A 16,369-nucleotide genomic window follows, 5' to 3' on the forward strand; every position below is an offset into this window, starting at 1 on the left:
AGCATGCTGTTTTGTTTAAATCTTTTGTTTATTATTATTTAATAAAACACTGGACACCGTAGCGTCTTAGGTTCAATGCCATTACCTGTTTTAGTTTCTGTGCCCTTCCGGGTCTGACGTCACCAATAGAGTCATCCTGGTCACATATGGTGTCTGAAGAGGGATAAACCCAGCCTCAGTCAGACCAGGGAAAGACAGCGTCTTTTTTGTGTGTTTTTTCAGAAAAAAAAAAATCAAAGAAATGGGAAAAAGCTGCCGGAGGAAGCAGCAGCATCAGCAGCAGCGCAGGGCCGGCTGCAGGTCCTGCGCTGTCTCTACCACGCTGGACTTCTGCCTCACCTGCCTGAAAGGTGAGGAATGGTGCTTTGCTGTTGGCGAGGTTGGGCACATAGCACCTGATCAACCCCCTCCTTTGCCAGAGACAGAGGAGCCCGAATGCCCTATGCCTGAGTAGGAGGAGCCTGTGCATCCAGTACCCAGAAGGGTGGAGCCTGTGCATCCAGCACCCACAAGGGTGGAGCCTGTGCATCCAGCGCCCAGAAGGGGGGAGCCTGTGCATCCAAAACCAGAGAGGGAGCTGTTCCCACCTCCACCAGCAGAGGGAGAATGTCTGCTAGTTTCACCTCCACCACCATCATCCGAGGGAGAGGAACAGGAATTGCCTCTGCGTCCTCCGAGGCCGACTGGTCCACTCTCCTCTGAGGGGATTTGGGACTGGCTGACGAAGCCTGAGAGGGATATCGAGGAGGCCCTCCCTGCTGTGATCAACCTCCTGTGGGCCTGAGATAGGGAGCGCTGGGAGGTATGGGAACAGCAACACCACCCAGCATCCCTCCCAGACATCGGGGAATTACACTTAATTCACGTGCAGTTGTACCGAGACTCCAATTGAATGATTGATTAGTCTTGGCACAGCTGCATAAAAACAGCATGTTTTCAACCACTTGGGGTTGTGTGTTGGTGAGTGGAAAACGGGTGTGGAGAGGAGAATTAAAAACAAAGAGAAAGAAAAGTAATTGATTCACTCACTGTGTTTTTCTGTTCATCCACCGCCATTATCTGTTTTAGTTTCTGTGTCCTTCCGGGTCTGACGTCACCACTAGAGAAATCCTGGTCATACGTGCACACATACATACGGACTATTCAAATACACAATTGGCTCCATAGCTAAGCACAGCGTTTTCAAATTAATGAACTGATAACACCACTGTTTTATTGAATACGGACAGTATTGTATCACGAGGAAATGCTATATAGGTTTCTTTGGATACTGTCTGTTTTTTTTTTTTTCTGAATTATTTTTTATTATATTTATATATATATATATATATATATATATATATATATATATATATATATATATATATATATATATATATAAAAAAAACCAGAAAAATTACAGTTAACAGAACTGTTTGTCAGCTAACTTATGATTGGACTGCTGCCGAGAAAGTAGAGGTCTTTGATTGGTTGATCGTATCACCGGTATGGCTATAGGAAATCGTTAGCATGCCTTTCACAGCAAGAGTGCTCTGACGGTGATTGGCTATCCGAAGTGCAGCTGCTCACCCCTCACCTGTAATGCACAGCAACCTATGGAATAGCCAAATAAAGCAACAGGCCACAAGATGGGTGTATGACGTATTTATATAATTAATTTACAGATGTGTGGCAACACACAACAAAGATAACAGGCAGGACCCACCTCCCCTCTTCATGCTTCTCTCAATCTACATTTCCATACTTTGATGGTACATGTTGGGTGCCGATATGCCTGTCGAGCAAAGAAGAACACATATAACTGTATATGTAAACACACTACCGCTGTCCATCACATCAATACAATACACATAAAACACATAACTGATCCGCCCATCCAGTGTGTGCAGATGGGGGTGAGGTGGGTTGGGGTTCTGTACTATTATACATTTACTATTGTACGCAACTCCAGAGTGGACTATTACTCCGACACTATTTGAGCCAGCGGTGCGCAGTATTGGAACTAGCGCATCACAATTATAGCGCAAATATAGGTATATTCAGATGAATTAGGGCTTTCGCCCAATTCAAATTTGATTGTGCTATGTGCATATAAAATGTCCACATTGAAAACATTTGCATCACATGTTTTCAATTACCGATGCATTACCATATGCTAATAGGACCGTATGAACAGAACAGGCATCTGCACAACAAGGAAGGCAGTGTGCTGGACAGAGGTGAGTGCATGTTTCCACACCCGTCTGTTGGGCATGGGAATACGCTATAAACGTCACTATGATATGAACATGTTATATATGTTATTATGGAAACAAAAAAAGAGGCTTGTTGCTTGTATGTTTTTGCCGCAACTTGACTATTGTGATGCAATATATAGGTTTGCATCACCATCAACTTTAGGTAAACTGAACTCGCTATATCATGCAGCATTGAGATACATTACAAATACAAGCTTAATACTCTTAATAATCACTGAATGTTATACGATTTGGTAGACATGACTTCTTTCGCTTTACACAGGTTGAAGCACTGGTATATTCTTGTATATAAGGCTATTCAATGTAAATTACCCTCTGTGGCAAAGTGGTTGGTAAGGGGAACAGGTGTAGCGGTGATGCAATGCAGGAGTGATGAACAGACAACAGTGATTCAGTGAACAAGTGTTTATTTGTGCTATTTCCAGGTCTGGCGACCGTCAAATAATAAATCCCCAGCCATACACAACAATGTGTAAAGCGCGGGGATGGCGAACACAGTACAGTCTCACACACAAACAAAGGCACGGTCACCAGTCCTGGGTGATATTCAAACGTGCAGGTGCTCTGTGCAGTGGTGCTCCGGATAGTGCTTTACGTGGCGACAGCTCCGGAGGTGTGCGTTAACTGTCTAGTGGTGCGAAAAAGACAGACAATTATAAACAAACAAAGACAACACACAACACGTAATACACTCTGAGAGCTCCTCTCTCAGTCCTTCTCTCCTCACGTTACCCAAACGAAGGAAAAGATCAGCGTTACCCTGGCCCCTATATGTAATCACGCATGATATCTAGGTAAACAGTTGCAGCTGCCTTATTACTTGCAGCTGCCTCTCGTTTACCTTTCAAATCAATACGGTCTTACAACAGAGTCACGCTTCTTTCCAGGCTGACCCACTTCCCTGACCCGGAAACGAACTGTCAGGCCAGCCCTTCCAGATACTTCTCCTCTCGTTCTTTAGCGCCCTCACAGGTCGGGAGGACGATTCATCACCAGAACTCATCTTTCCGTCACATCCTCCTATTTAAATGAATACCTTATAGCTTCCCATAGTAACCATAGCCTCAGATCGCATTCTTTTTTGCATTTTAAAATCGCAAATGTGCGTACTTAGGCTGGTAAAGGATCATTTGCTTATTATGCCCCATGGTCCTGGAATGAGTTCCAGCCCAAACTAAAGCTGCAGACCCAGATATCTATCTATCTATCTATCTATCTATCTATCTATCTATATATATCTATATATATATATATATATATATATATATATATATATATATATATATATATATATATATATATATATATATATATCCTGGTATTGACTGTTGATCTACTAAAAAAATAGGAAGATATTACATAGTTGGCAACCAGTTTGGGGTCATACAAGTACTAATACATTTGTGCACAGTTTTTGCTAAGGCTTTGTTGGGCACACAAGCCGTCGTCTTATATATTATAGATTATAAAACGATGTGTCGTGTGTCTAGAAAAAACTGGTTTTCTGAATAAGCTGTCTAGAAGGGCTAGTATATCCTAATACTAAGTGGGTATTTGGTATCACGTTTTCGGAATACTGGTATCCAGAATACGGACGGATTCATTCGGAATACCCTGTTTACATGGCATGGAATAGCTATTAAAATTTACCACAATTCCGAATACAACTGGAATCCTGATAAAACAGGACAACCAGAACAAGAGCCCGGATAGCAATATGGGTGCACTCAATTGCACCTATTATGCGTGGCAGGTGCGCGACCTCATCAAAACCCAGCATTATCTCCTCCCTGTTTACACTGGTACTGGGGAATTTAATATGTTCCTCAGCATATTATGAACCTGTTGAGGTGGCGGGACACGGCTGACTGGGTGATCCCCATTGTATCACCTGCTACCTTCTGGAAGGTCCTGGTAGCCAGGGTACACATACAGACAGACAGTACCAATTGCTCAGACAAGGCATGACTGCGCAGGTTTGTTCTGGCCAGCTCATCATGCAGCATGTGACACAGATGAGTCAGAATGTCTCGGTCGAGACGATACCTGGACACGACTTGCTCATTGCTGAGCTCCTCATATGTGTGCCGAGGCCTTTCAGCATATCTTCGCCTATGTCGGGGTTGCTGTTGCTGGGTGTGCCTTGCATCAATCACATCCAAATGTCGACGGACACGCAGCATGCTACCCACGTTTCCCATTGTTGCCTGTTTGTAGTTAGTGCTGGAATGGTAGTGTGCACTGAGTTAATGCAGTCCCCATATTGTGCGATGCATACATTTTATTTCTGCACAACACAGACTGGATTGTGATGCGCAAAAGGACATTTTGGATGTGACAACTTGGCACAATTTCGGAACAACGGCCGTTTGCAACACACATACCCCTCTGCACTGTGCGCAAACCTTTCAAAGATCGGGCCCCAGATGTGATAGATGTGATGCTGTGGCAAAATGGTGAATATGTGCAGGTGAGTGCAGTGCAGAGAGGATTAATCACACAGACAAATGATTCACAGGTGCAAGGGTGTTTATTAATGATTACAATGTCCAGAGCCTTATAGCAAAACCTGCAAACAATAATAATGATGGAAGTGATACAGCAGCGTGTATCACTCCTGTTTGTAATCCCACGGGTTTGACCCGCAACCAAAGAGTCCCGTCTTTTCTCACCCACACAAAACACAGACACAGTTCCGACAGTGCGTGATTTTAGTGCTCATGGTGCAAAGACAGTTCCTGTAGTGGAGAAGGCGACTTGTGATATCTGGATTTATACTGGCCTGCAGCTGCAGCTCCGGATCCTGTTTTAGTATTCTTTTCGTGAGAAGACAAACAACACAAGACACACAGTGTTAGTACAAATACTGACAAAAAACTCACAGCTTTCGGTTTCACGCTATACAGGCTCCTTCTAGGTCGTTTGGTATAACCATATGCAAAGGAACAGATCACTGAAGCTATGCCCCCCTATTTATACCCTCGCCCATGACCCCTAGGTTAACAAGCGCATTCGCTCCTCCAATCCTCAGATGCCACGTCGTCTACCGTCCGGGTCAGTGAGCTTGGGTGCCCCTTCCTAAACGGCCGACTTCCACCTACCCTACGGAATAAATTGTCTTGCCATTTGCTTAAGGTTACTCTGTTCCTTTTTTCTAGTGCCTGCTCCTGCTCTGCCACAGTGCTGTATAAACTTACATTCATGTTAGGTAATTTACACAGTAGCAAAATGCATAGGTTTACGAAAAGAAAAAAAAAAATCAATCGTAAGCACAACTCGCTTTCACTTTCCTGTAGCCATTTTACATTAGCGTTGTACACGTTGGGTGATGTTCCTGAAGGGCTGATATGTGATGGGCGGATACATGATGGATTACTGTATATATATATATATATATATATATATATATATATATATATATATATATATATATATATATATATATATTATATATATATATACACACACACACACACAACACACCTTGAGACAAATCGGAGCATGAACCCCCTGTTCAGGACAAATGCGTGTGACTAGAATATGCAGAATAAAATACAAAAACTAGTAACCAAATTAGTGTTTACTGGAGATGTATGCAATGCAACATATTACAAAGACAGAAGAATGTTTTAAAATTAGTTTACTTTGAAATGCACCTCCAACCTTGCTTCCCCAGCTTTTTCTTTTATCCAAACAATATTTTCAAAATGCTATACACATCCAACTCCGTTTCCCTAGATATTTACCAAAAAAATACTAATAAAAAATAAACTACAAAGCTACAATAGCAGAAGACATTTTATGATGGGAATATGCTATTCAGACCATCAGAGCTCACAATTTTCCTGTAAACTAAGTTGTGTGGCTAGCAGCCAGAAATATCACAAGGTACCGCTAATTTATTCCACACATTAATATTACATAATGGTAGCTAAGTGTTGCTAGTTTTCTTGGATTTCAAACTAAAAATACAATGATATATATTTTTTTAACTTTAAAACTAAAGCCTGCTGTGTCATTTAAACTTGTCTTACATTTCAACAAAATACGTTCCAACAGAAGTGTTTTTTGTAACAGCTTTTTTTAAACAATTCATTGCTGCGAGTCTTTCTTTTGAACCTTGACAAAGTGCATCATAGTATTTTGTTTCAGTGAGGCAAAATATGTTTGCTGGGCTTCAGTATGTAACTCCACCACCAAGACATAACAAATGCACCACCAAGACTATCCAGCTGGACATTACACTATAAAAAAAAAATTCTGTGCTGGACTGTAGCTATCATGCTTCTTGGCGTACGTGCCAACGTAGACACAATAGGTGATATAGGTGTTGCATAATTACTTCTGTTACTTCCAATGCAAAAGTTGGCACACTTACCAAATGCATTTGAATATGCATCTCACTCAGTAAAAGGAATGTTTTTTTTTTTTTTTTTCTAGGACAGTGCCATGGAGAATGAGGACCAAACTGTGCTTCTTTGTCTTGTTATTGTCATATTGAGTTCCTAAGAACAGGTAACGGCACAATATTGTGCATACCAATAAACACACCCAGGTAATGTCCTTTTGGGCAGTCTTGGTGGAGCATTTGTCATGTGAATAGTCATTGCTGATGTCATATCTGATGCAATGCATAGGCATGATAGGGGTGACTTAAGGTTGCGTGCAACCTTAACGTCCCATTTTCTGACCTGTGATTTTGAACTGCATCCTTAACGTTATTTTAACAAAGTTTGTGTTGCTGAATTTCCATAGTTTTTTTTTTTTTTTTTTTTTTTTTACATCTACAGTATCGATTTCTAAAGTCCTACATATGTGGAAGAAATATGTTGTACAGCAACCCATGAAGTGGAGACCACACAAAAAATGCAACCAGCCTGGTATAATGCCGGGGAAACAGGACTGTTCTAAGAGATCTAAGTAAAACACAGCATGCCAACACATTTTTTTTGTTTCTTACCCAGGGTGAGGGACAAAAAAATGTGAGCTACTGAAATGTGTCAAGTGGCTTATTACAGTCTTTATGAAAAAAATCTGTCCCTATGCACATGACTTTATCATCCACTACAGCAATATAGTAATGAGACCAGCTTTTTTTGTATGCAAAATTTTCTAACTGCAAAAACATGTTAGTGATCATCTGTTAGTGAAACAAAAAGTGATCTCTACTCCAAATAGCTTGTTCCATCTCATCCCAGAGATGCTCAATTGGATTGAGATCTGGTGACTGGCCAGGCCACTGCAGTAAGCTGAATTCACTGTCATGTTCGTGGAACCATTCCTGGACAATGCTAGCCTTGTGGCATGGGGCATTATCCTGCTGAAAGAATCCATTAGCAGATGGATACACTGTTGCCATGAAGGGATGCACCTGATTGGCAATGATGTTCAGATATCCTGTGGCATTCAAACGTTGCTCCACTTTTATCAAGGGGCCCAATGTGTGCCGTGAAAACAATGTTGACATGCGGCATGATGGATGCATGTACTCATGTGGTTTGCTCCATACCCTAGTCCTCCCATCAGCGTGAAACAGCAGGAACCAGGATTCATCAGACCAGGCAATGTTTTTCCAATCCTCCAGTGTCCAGTGTTTTCGTTCCTTAGCCCACTGCCACCACAGTTTCTTGTGTTTTACTGAACGAAGTAGAACTCTGTTAGGTTGTTGGCTGCCATACCCCATTCTTGTCAAGGTATGACGAGTTGTGTATTCTTTTATGGGTCTTTCAGCACCAATGTTGTACTGACTGTCAGTTGACTAACTGTAGCCCATCTGTTGCGCTGCACAACTCGCGTCAGCCTCCTTTGGCCTCTTTCATCAAAGAGTTGTTTTCGACCACTGGCTTGCCGTTGGATGGATGTCCTTTGGGTGGTGGACCATCCTTGCTACACACAGGAAACTGCTGAGCGTGAAAAACTAAGTAGCGCTGCAGTTCTTGACACACTCAAACCGGCGTGCCTGGCACCTACTACCATACTCCGTTCAAAAGCACTTAAATCTTTTGTCTTGCCCATTTACCCTCTGAATGGCACACATACACAATCCATGTCTCAGTTGTGTCAAAGCTTAAAAATCCTTTTTTTTAACCTGTCTCCCCTTCATTTACACTGATTGAAGTGGATTTAACAGGTTACATCAATAAGGGATTATAGCTTTCACCTGGATCCACCTCGTCATGGAAAGTGCCGGTGTTCCTAATGTTTTGTACACTCAGTGTAGTATAAACTTTACAACTGAGTGCAAATGTTAAACATATTTAAGCATGTCAAACCGAAGGAGTGCTATTAGAATATGGATCAGTTAAAAAAAATGTATACTGATTTTATGAAGAACTAGTTTGTGTGGCTAAACATTTACCTCAGTATTCCACGAGTAATGCAGATTTCTCAGAAAACATTCATGGTCATTCAGGTTCTTTCGTTTAATTCAAGTGGAAGTGTGAATGAAACCATAGAGTAGCCTAGTTTGCTATATTATTTACTAAAGTAATTCTATAAATTGACTGTTAAACTGCAAGAACAATTTAACTGTAATTCTGCATCTCTGAAAATGTCTAGACTAAGTCCTAAGTATTTTTATTTTTTAATGAGGAAATTGATAAGTACAGATAAAAATACACTGTGTCCTGACTACAGTATTTGCTCTAAATGAGCATGACTGTACAGTACAGTGTTTCAAATGGTTCTGTATATTTGGCATTTCCATGTTTTTTTTTGTTTTTTTATGATGGCTAATCGAGATTTTTTTTTTATTCTATACATTCTATGTTATTTACACTAGAGCATCAAAGTGTATAGCTATTTGTTTTGTGTATCTGTGGAAATACAATAAGAAAACCCTTGCTCGTAGAGGCTGTGTTTCATGAAAGTCATCATAAGACACTGCATTTAGTAAAAAACACATCAGAGTTAATCCTCCAACCCAACAAATGGCACTGTGACTCACTCTGACTTCCTGTGTTGAGCTGAAGCACATGTAAACCTAAAAGATAAGACTTTCTTACAAATAAAATAATATAGCCAGTGTTGGTGATGTTTTTTAATAACATGTGTAAGCCTAGGTTAATGATTGTATGAATAATATATATGATATCTATTGAATCTTTGAAGATATGTGTAAATATATTAATGTATCTCGAGAGATTGCACCTTCTGTGTTTTATGGAGGAAAACAGCACAAAACTTGCATTCCACCCGATAGCAGTAAGGAGGAAGGTGAAGAAAGTAGCTCAGATAAGACTCTAATGAGCTTAGAGAGACGTCATGTGAGGTACCACAGTGCTGTCATTTTGTTAGGTTTAGTATTGAGGTGAAAGAAAATGCACACTGCAAATAGTAAGTGTCTATTGTAATTACTACTACAACAACTATATATAATAGCAATAACTTTTCACACAGATTGTTTACACACACAATCTATCTTTACCTTAGTACACCACCCATTCAGGTCAGGGAGGGTGTATATTAGGCTTCCATGCCAGAATCATTATTATTAGCATTATTAACACAATTACTATTATTATCATCACCATTAATATAATAATTATAGTAGTGGTTGCCATGACTTATTAATTTACCTTTTTACAGGATCTAATGTTAGTGCAGACAGTACTTCTAATGGCAGTGAAACTGAAGACACCTCTCAGTCACATGACTCAGGAGACAGACACAGAGACATGGATCACAATGCAAGACAGAACAATTACAGTAGCCAACTTTTGTGGAAAACCAACACAAACTGTGCACATGCAACACCAGAGTGGAGAGGCCAACGTCCTCCTGAAGACAGTGTTAGCACCCCTGTAAGAATGGGCATCCATAGTTTGGGTACATAAACTACAAGGTTTTCAAAATAAGCCGACAATTGTCGCGATCCACCGTCGGAAACAATATTTGCGCTGGCTACATTTATTTAAAAATATTATTTTCGGGTATTATTGTACCCCAAAAAAAGTATTACTTTTGTTATGAGATATTGGGGGAGTTAAATATATCAGCTGATCCCTTGTTATGTCAGATGACAGCAGATGACGAATGGGAGAATGAGATCTGAGGAAGAGAGTTTGAAGAGAGAGTGTGCCAAACTTTCAAAATAAACCTGGGTCACACTCCAATATTTGATACCATTAGGCACTGTAACATTTGTTCAAGTTTATGTTTGTTATAAAAACTTATTTTATTGAGGTCCATTTTTAAAAAATATTTGGTAAGTTATATACACAAACATGCATTGTTTTTACTTTAAGTATACTTAAAAATCTTAACAAACAGTGCACATCATGAAAAAAAATAGTATTTGTGACATATACTTTCAATTAAGGTGTATGATTGTGCTCTCAAAATATAAGTTAGTTATATCCAAAACAACAACATTTTAATTTGCTACTCCCTGTTCACATGAATGTCAGAATATGATATGTCTGTAGAGCAGTTTGTATAAAATATGTCCATATTTTACATCAATACTGTAAGCCAGTATTTTACGACAATCAACAAAGGTTTTTTTTTTTTTTTTTTTTTGTTTTGTAATATTGTCTTGATGCGGAAATCTGTAACTCAGCATATTCCACATTGGTGTTCAACAGTTGATTTGTTATGCTGGGTTCACAAAAAAAAAAAAAAAAAAAAAAAAAAAATGGAGAAATGGAATAATACTGTTTTTGAAGTTAAATTCACAAATTGTTTTAAATATTGTTTTTACAAAAGATGAGATACATTTGCATACATGCCAACAGTCTCTATAGTCCTGATTTCCTAGCAAATGTCTTGCATCCTGATGCATAAGAAGGACGTCTTTGTGCGGCTGACACATCCACTGATCGCTAACTCATACTCATGTTGAGTTGGGACAATACGTCTATTATTAGGGTGGGCGGCGCTCTGCTCGCACCATTATGCCTATGGAGAGCATTAAGTGCGACTGTCAACTTTGCCATTTACAACTCGCTGTAAAACTGAATACAAATCAGTAAAGCACAATCTGTCTGCATTTTTCATAATCTTAAATACTCCTTTCAAATTAAATATGAATCACAATGCACATACTTAAGTATATATTGTCTTTATTTCCCTTTAAAAACTACTTTTTCAGAAAATATCACCATCTCAAGCATTTTGAAACTGGTAAAAATGGAATACAGATATTAATTCAAATTTGAAAACATACATTTTAGTATAATATATTAAGCAAAGAATGCATATCATGTGCAATTTACTTTTCATTTTGTTTGTTGTCTCTCCTATGTTGATCTCAAAACACCTCATCAGCTAAGTGCCGTCATCATGATAGCTCATGTTAAAAAAGTATAATTTTAAAAAATGATACTCCCAGTATATTTTTTATTTTACTAATAACATATTCTCTTTTGTAAAAGCCATTAATAGTTTGGTTTCGATGTATTTGTTTAAGAGATCATGTGACTTTAAAAATGACCAAGCTAGATTTTTGTCGGTTGGTGCTGCCCCTCTCCATCCTCTGACCATATTAGAAAGCACTGTTTTTAAGATGACAGTTTAAACGTATAAAACATCAACACTCCAGTTTAACGCAGTCGTTTAACTAGGATTATATTTGTTTCTTTTAAATGTTATTATTTCTGTACAAATGCATTACAAATTTTAATAAAGAAAGCTTGAAGTAGGCAGGGCTTATAAAAAAAAACTCAAGATGGCCACTGTCAGACAGATTAGCTAAATGTGGTAGGCAAAAAAGCCTTTTTATATGTTTAAAAATATTTTTTGGTATGTTTTTATTTCATATATGTTTAAGTTAGAATAAAACTAATTACACAAGTAGTTTTTTTTTATTTTTTATTGTGACCACCCTACTATTATATGATAATGATTATGACTCCTCCCGGTGGATGAGCGTCCCGCTGAACAGTTTCCAAATGTTGGCAAGTATGCATTTGACACCAGCCGTACTGGAGTCTTTTGTAAGGTCGGGATAGGGTTCTCAATTCTTTATTTGATGCAAATCAAACACTTGTATTATTAAACTACAGTGTTTTTTTTTGTTTTTTTCTTTTGCTACTTTTTTACTGTTAACACAGTATCCATTTATTTTGTTCAGAATCAGCTTCATCTACTTGCTCTTTATACAGTATAAATCTTTTTTTTTTTTTTTTTTCATTCTGTTCATATTCAAATAGCCTAAGCCTTCGTGTATAAATCCAACATTAAAACTATTATTGTCTATGTATTTAAATATCTTGAATTATTTGAGACTGAAGCAAAATAAATAAATAATCAATAATCAATAAATAGATGGGTCGCCTTGGATAAAGGCATAAGCTAAATAAGAATAATAATAATAAAATATGTCAAGTTATCCATTATGCATCAAGAGAGTAATCATATGCAACTGAATTGAGGAATACTAACTTATTTATGAATAGCTTCAGTATCAAATGATAATAAATTAAATAGAAAGAATAATCTCTAAATACCATTTTTGAACTATTGTTGATTATATATGGATGTTTACTGCATTCTTTCATAGTTCAGCTATCTGTGCACTCCACTTCTTTAGAATTCAGACTTTGCTTACAATTCAGTTTGTTTTTAGCTTCCAGAGGTAATTTTTAGTGGGGTGGTGTGACAGAAAGATAATGAGTTCTAGTGATAAATCTCCCTCCCGACCTGTGAGGGCGCTTAAGAACAGGAGGAGAAGTATCTGGAAGGGCTGGCCTGACAGTTCTTTTCCGGGACCAGGAAGTCAGTCAGCCTGGAAAGAAACAAGACTCTGTTGTGAGGCCGTATTGACCTGAAAGGTAAACGAGGGGCAGCTGCAAGTAATAAGGCAGCTGCAACCATTTACACAGATGTCATGCGGGATTACATATAGGGGCCAGGGTAACGCTGATCTTTTCCTTCGTTTGGGTTAATGTTTGAAGAGAGAAGGATCAAGAGAGGAGCTCTCGTTGTTAAAGAGAATTACGTGTTGTGTTTTGTTGTGTTTGTCTGTGTTTTTCACCACCAGACAGTTAAAGCACACCTCCGGAGCTGTCGCCGAGGGTCAGCACTATCTGGACCACCACTGCACACCACACTACCTGTGTTTGCACTGACCACCATCACGACTATACTCACCCAGGACTGGTGACCGTGTGTTTGTTTTGCTCAGGGCTGTGCCCTGTTTTTGTTATCCCCGTGCTTTACACATTGTTGTGTATTGCCGGGGATTTATTTATTTTACGGTCACCAGATCTGGAATAGAAATAAAACACTTTCACTGGATTACCGTTGCCTGCTTGTCACTCCTGCACCGCATCACCGCTACACCTGTCCCTTTACCAGCCACTTTGTCACAGGTGGTCCCAAGGTTTTGCACATTACTCTGTATAACATGTGTGATTTAAAACAGTAAGGGAATATTTAAGTTGCATGAAAGAGAATAATATGCACCAGAGTATTTAATAGATTTTTCTTAGCAAATCAGTTATTGTTAATCAATCAGTCTTGTATTGCAGGGAGGGAGGAGGAGGACACACCCCCCCTCACACTCTCCACCCTCACTGCAGTGACATTGGTGCCCCCTCCTGCCTTGTAAACTCCTTTGTAAAAAAGGAGTTTTTAAATGAAGTACAAAATGTGTAAATATACAACACCCCACCTCACCCCTCTAAAAATAAAAAAGGCAGATGTCCCTTTTTTACCTTTTGAAAAAGTGTTAACCCTATCCCATAAGAACTTGAATTTAAGAAAAACAAAGGTAGCTGCTTTAGAGTCTAACAGTTAACATTGGGAGCTAAAAGTGTCCAGTTATCATGTTTGTTTAGGGTCTAGCATGCACAGGGATATCTGTCATGCACATCAGTGCTGCAGAGTTTCACTACTGGGGTACAGGCAGCAGAAGATGTTTGTTAATGAGACGCGAAGTGAGTAGGATTGAGAGGTAACAAATAATTCTCCTGTACACAAATGTACATTTCCTAGTCATTCCCCAAACTTTATATGTTTTCTGCCACAATTTTCACACGATATTATGTCAAATGACTTATAAAAAAAATTGAAATGTACTGTACACAGATTTTTTCTTAAGACCCCTTAATCTGTTTTTGTATTTTCATGTATTTTTGTTTGCTGGGTTACTGTGTTTTAAGATATTTAAGTAGACATTTAGCAGACACCTTTGTCCAAAGTGACAGATACAGAGACTAGGGGGTGAACTAGAGATCAGCAACTGCTGCTGCAGAGTCACTTACAATAGGACCTCAGTTTTACGTCTTATCCAAAGGACCTTGATAACCGTGATATTTAACCTTGCTAGGCTTGGAAACAATATATTATATATATATATATATATATATATATATATATATATATATATATATATATATATATATATATATATTAGTGTAGCGTGTACGTGGTAATGTGGCTGCTAATTGAACAGGTAACATGTGATTCAGTGTAGGAATAAATCACAGGCAATTGTAGTCCAGTTGAAAACACGGTTTATTTATATTCCCAAACAATAAGCCTCTGGCAATACACACCTATGTGTAACGCATGGAGGAAAAGCACAACTGGTTCTGCACAACCAAATAATAATAAAGTGTCTTTTATCCGCCCCACAATAATACAGAACACAGTCACCAGTCCGGGTGCGTGCTGTAGTGCTTGTGGTCGGTGATAATCTTTCACAAAAACAGTGAGTGTGAGTGCAGTGATGATCCGGTTCATGCTGGCTCAAAGCGAAAGCTCCGGATTCGTGTTAGCTGTCTGGTGATTTTACAAAATACAGACATTTACTAGCAGACAAAACAAACACAGAACACTCACAAATACTTTCTCTTATTTTCAAGGGACAATCTCCCGGTCCTTCCAGTTCTTTGTATCTTAAACCAAGTGAAGGAAAAGATTAGCATTTCTCTGGCCCCTTTATGCTATTCCACATGACTCCTTGGTAAACGATTACAGTGGCGTCTATTGCTTGCAGCTGCTACCTCATTTACCTTCCAGGTCAGTACGTTCCTGCAACAGAGTCTTGCTTCCATCCAGGCTGACCGACTTCCCAACCTCGGAAACAAACTCTCAAGCCAGCCCGTCCACAGACTTTTCCTTTTGCTATTTAACACCCTCACAGGTCGAGAGGGAGATTTACAACTAGAACTCATTGTATTTCTGTCACATATCCCACTGCTCAGAGTGGAGCTGAAGGAACACTCTGCTGAATCTACCATTCCCATTACTCCCCCCTCCCGGGAAAAATAATCCGCATTTTGATCGTCCTTTCCCGCACGGTGCCATATGATACATGAAGGGCTGCAATGCCAGATACCATTCAGGCATTGCTGTCCTTCATCATGCTTAACCACTTGAGTGGGGCGTGGTCTGTGACAAGATCAAACGAGTGCCCCAGCAGGTAGTATCGTAAAGAGAGAGTAGCCCATTTAATGGCTAAACACTCCTTTTTGACTACGGAGTAGTTGCGTCCTGAGGTAGCATCTTTTTGCTGATGTACAGTATCGGGTGCTCTACTCCAGCTGCCTTTTGGGACAAGACAGCACCTAAACCTATATCCGATGCGTCGGTGTGGAGGATGACTCTCTTGGTGAAATCTGGTGTGATAAGAGTGGGGGCCTGGAAAAGTCTATGCTTAATAGTATTAAACGCCCCCTGACACTCAGCTGACCACTTAATTAAATTTGGAGCACTCTTTTTGGTGAGGTCAACTAACGGGTTAACCACTGTGGCATATTCGGGGATAAAGCGGCGGTAATAACCGGCTAATCCCAGTAATGACTTCACCTGTGTCTTGGTTTTGGAGATCACTGCATCAACCAAAGCTTGGATTTTGGTGACTACAGGTCCATTCCCCATTAAGAATCCCAATTATTGAGTTACTATTTTGGCAAACGCACATTTTCTCAATTTAGCTGTCAGCCGGGCTGCCCATCGAGACTGAAGGATGGCTGTAATCCTAGTCAAATGCTCTCGCCAGATGTAGCTGCAAATCACCACGTCATCAATATACGCTGCTGCATGTTCATGATGTGGGCGAAAACCTGGTCCATCAGTCTCTGAAAGGCGGCATGGGTTTGAAGTGAAACAGCCCCCCTGGTGTCGAAAATGTGGTTTTCTCTTTAGAGCTGCAGGTTAGGAGG

The sequence above is a fragment of the Polyodon spathula genome, chromosome 9 (genome assembly GCF_017654505.1).
Source record: "Polyodon spathula isolate WHYD16114869_AA chromosome 9, ASM1765450v1, whole genome shotgun sequence".
NCBI lineage: Eukaryota > Metazoa > Chordata > Actinopteri > Acipenseriformes > Polyodontidae > Polyodon > Polyodon spathula.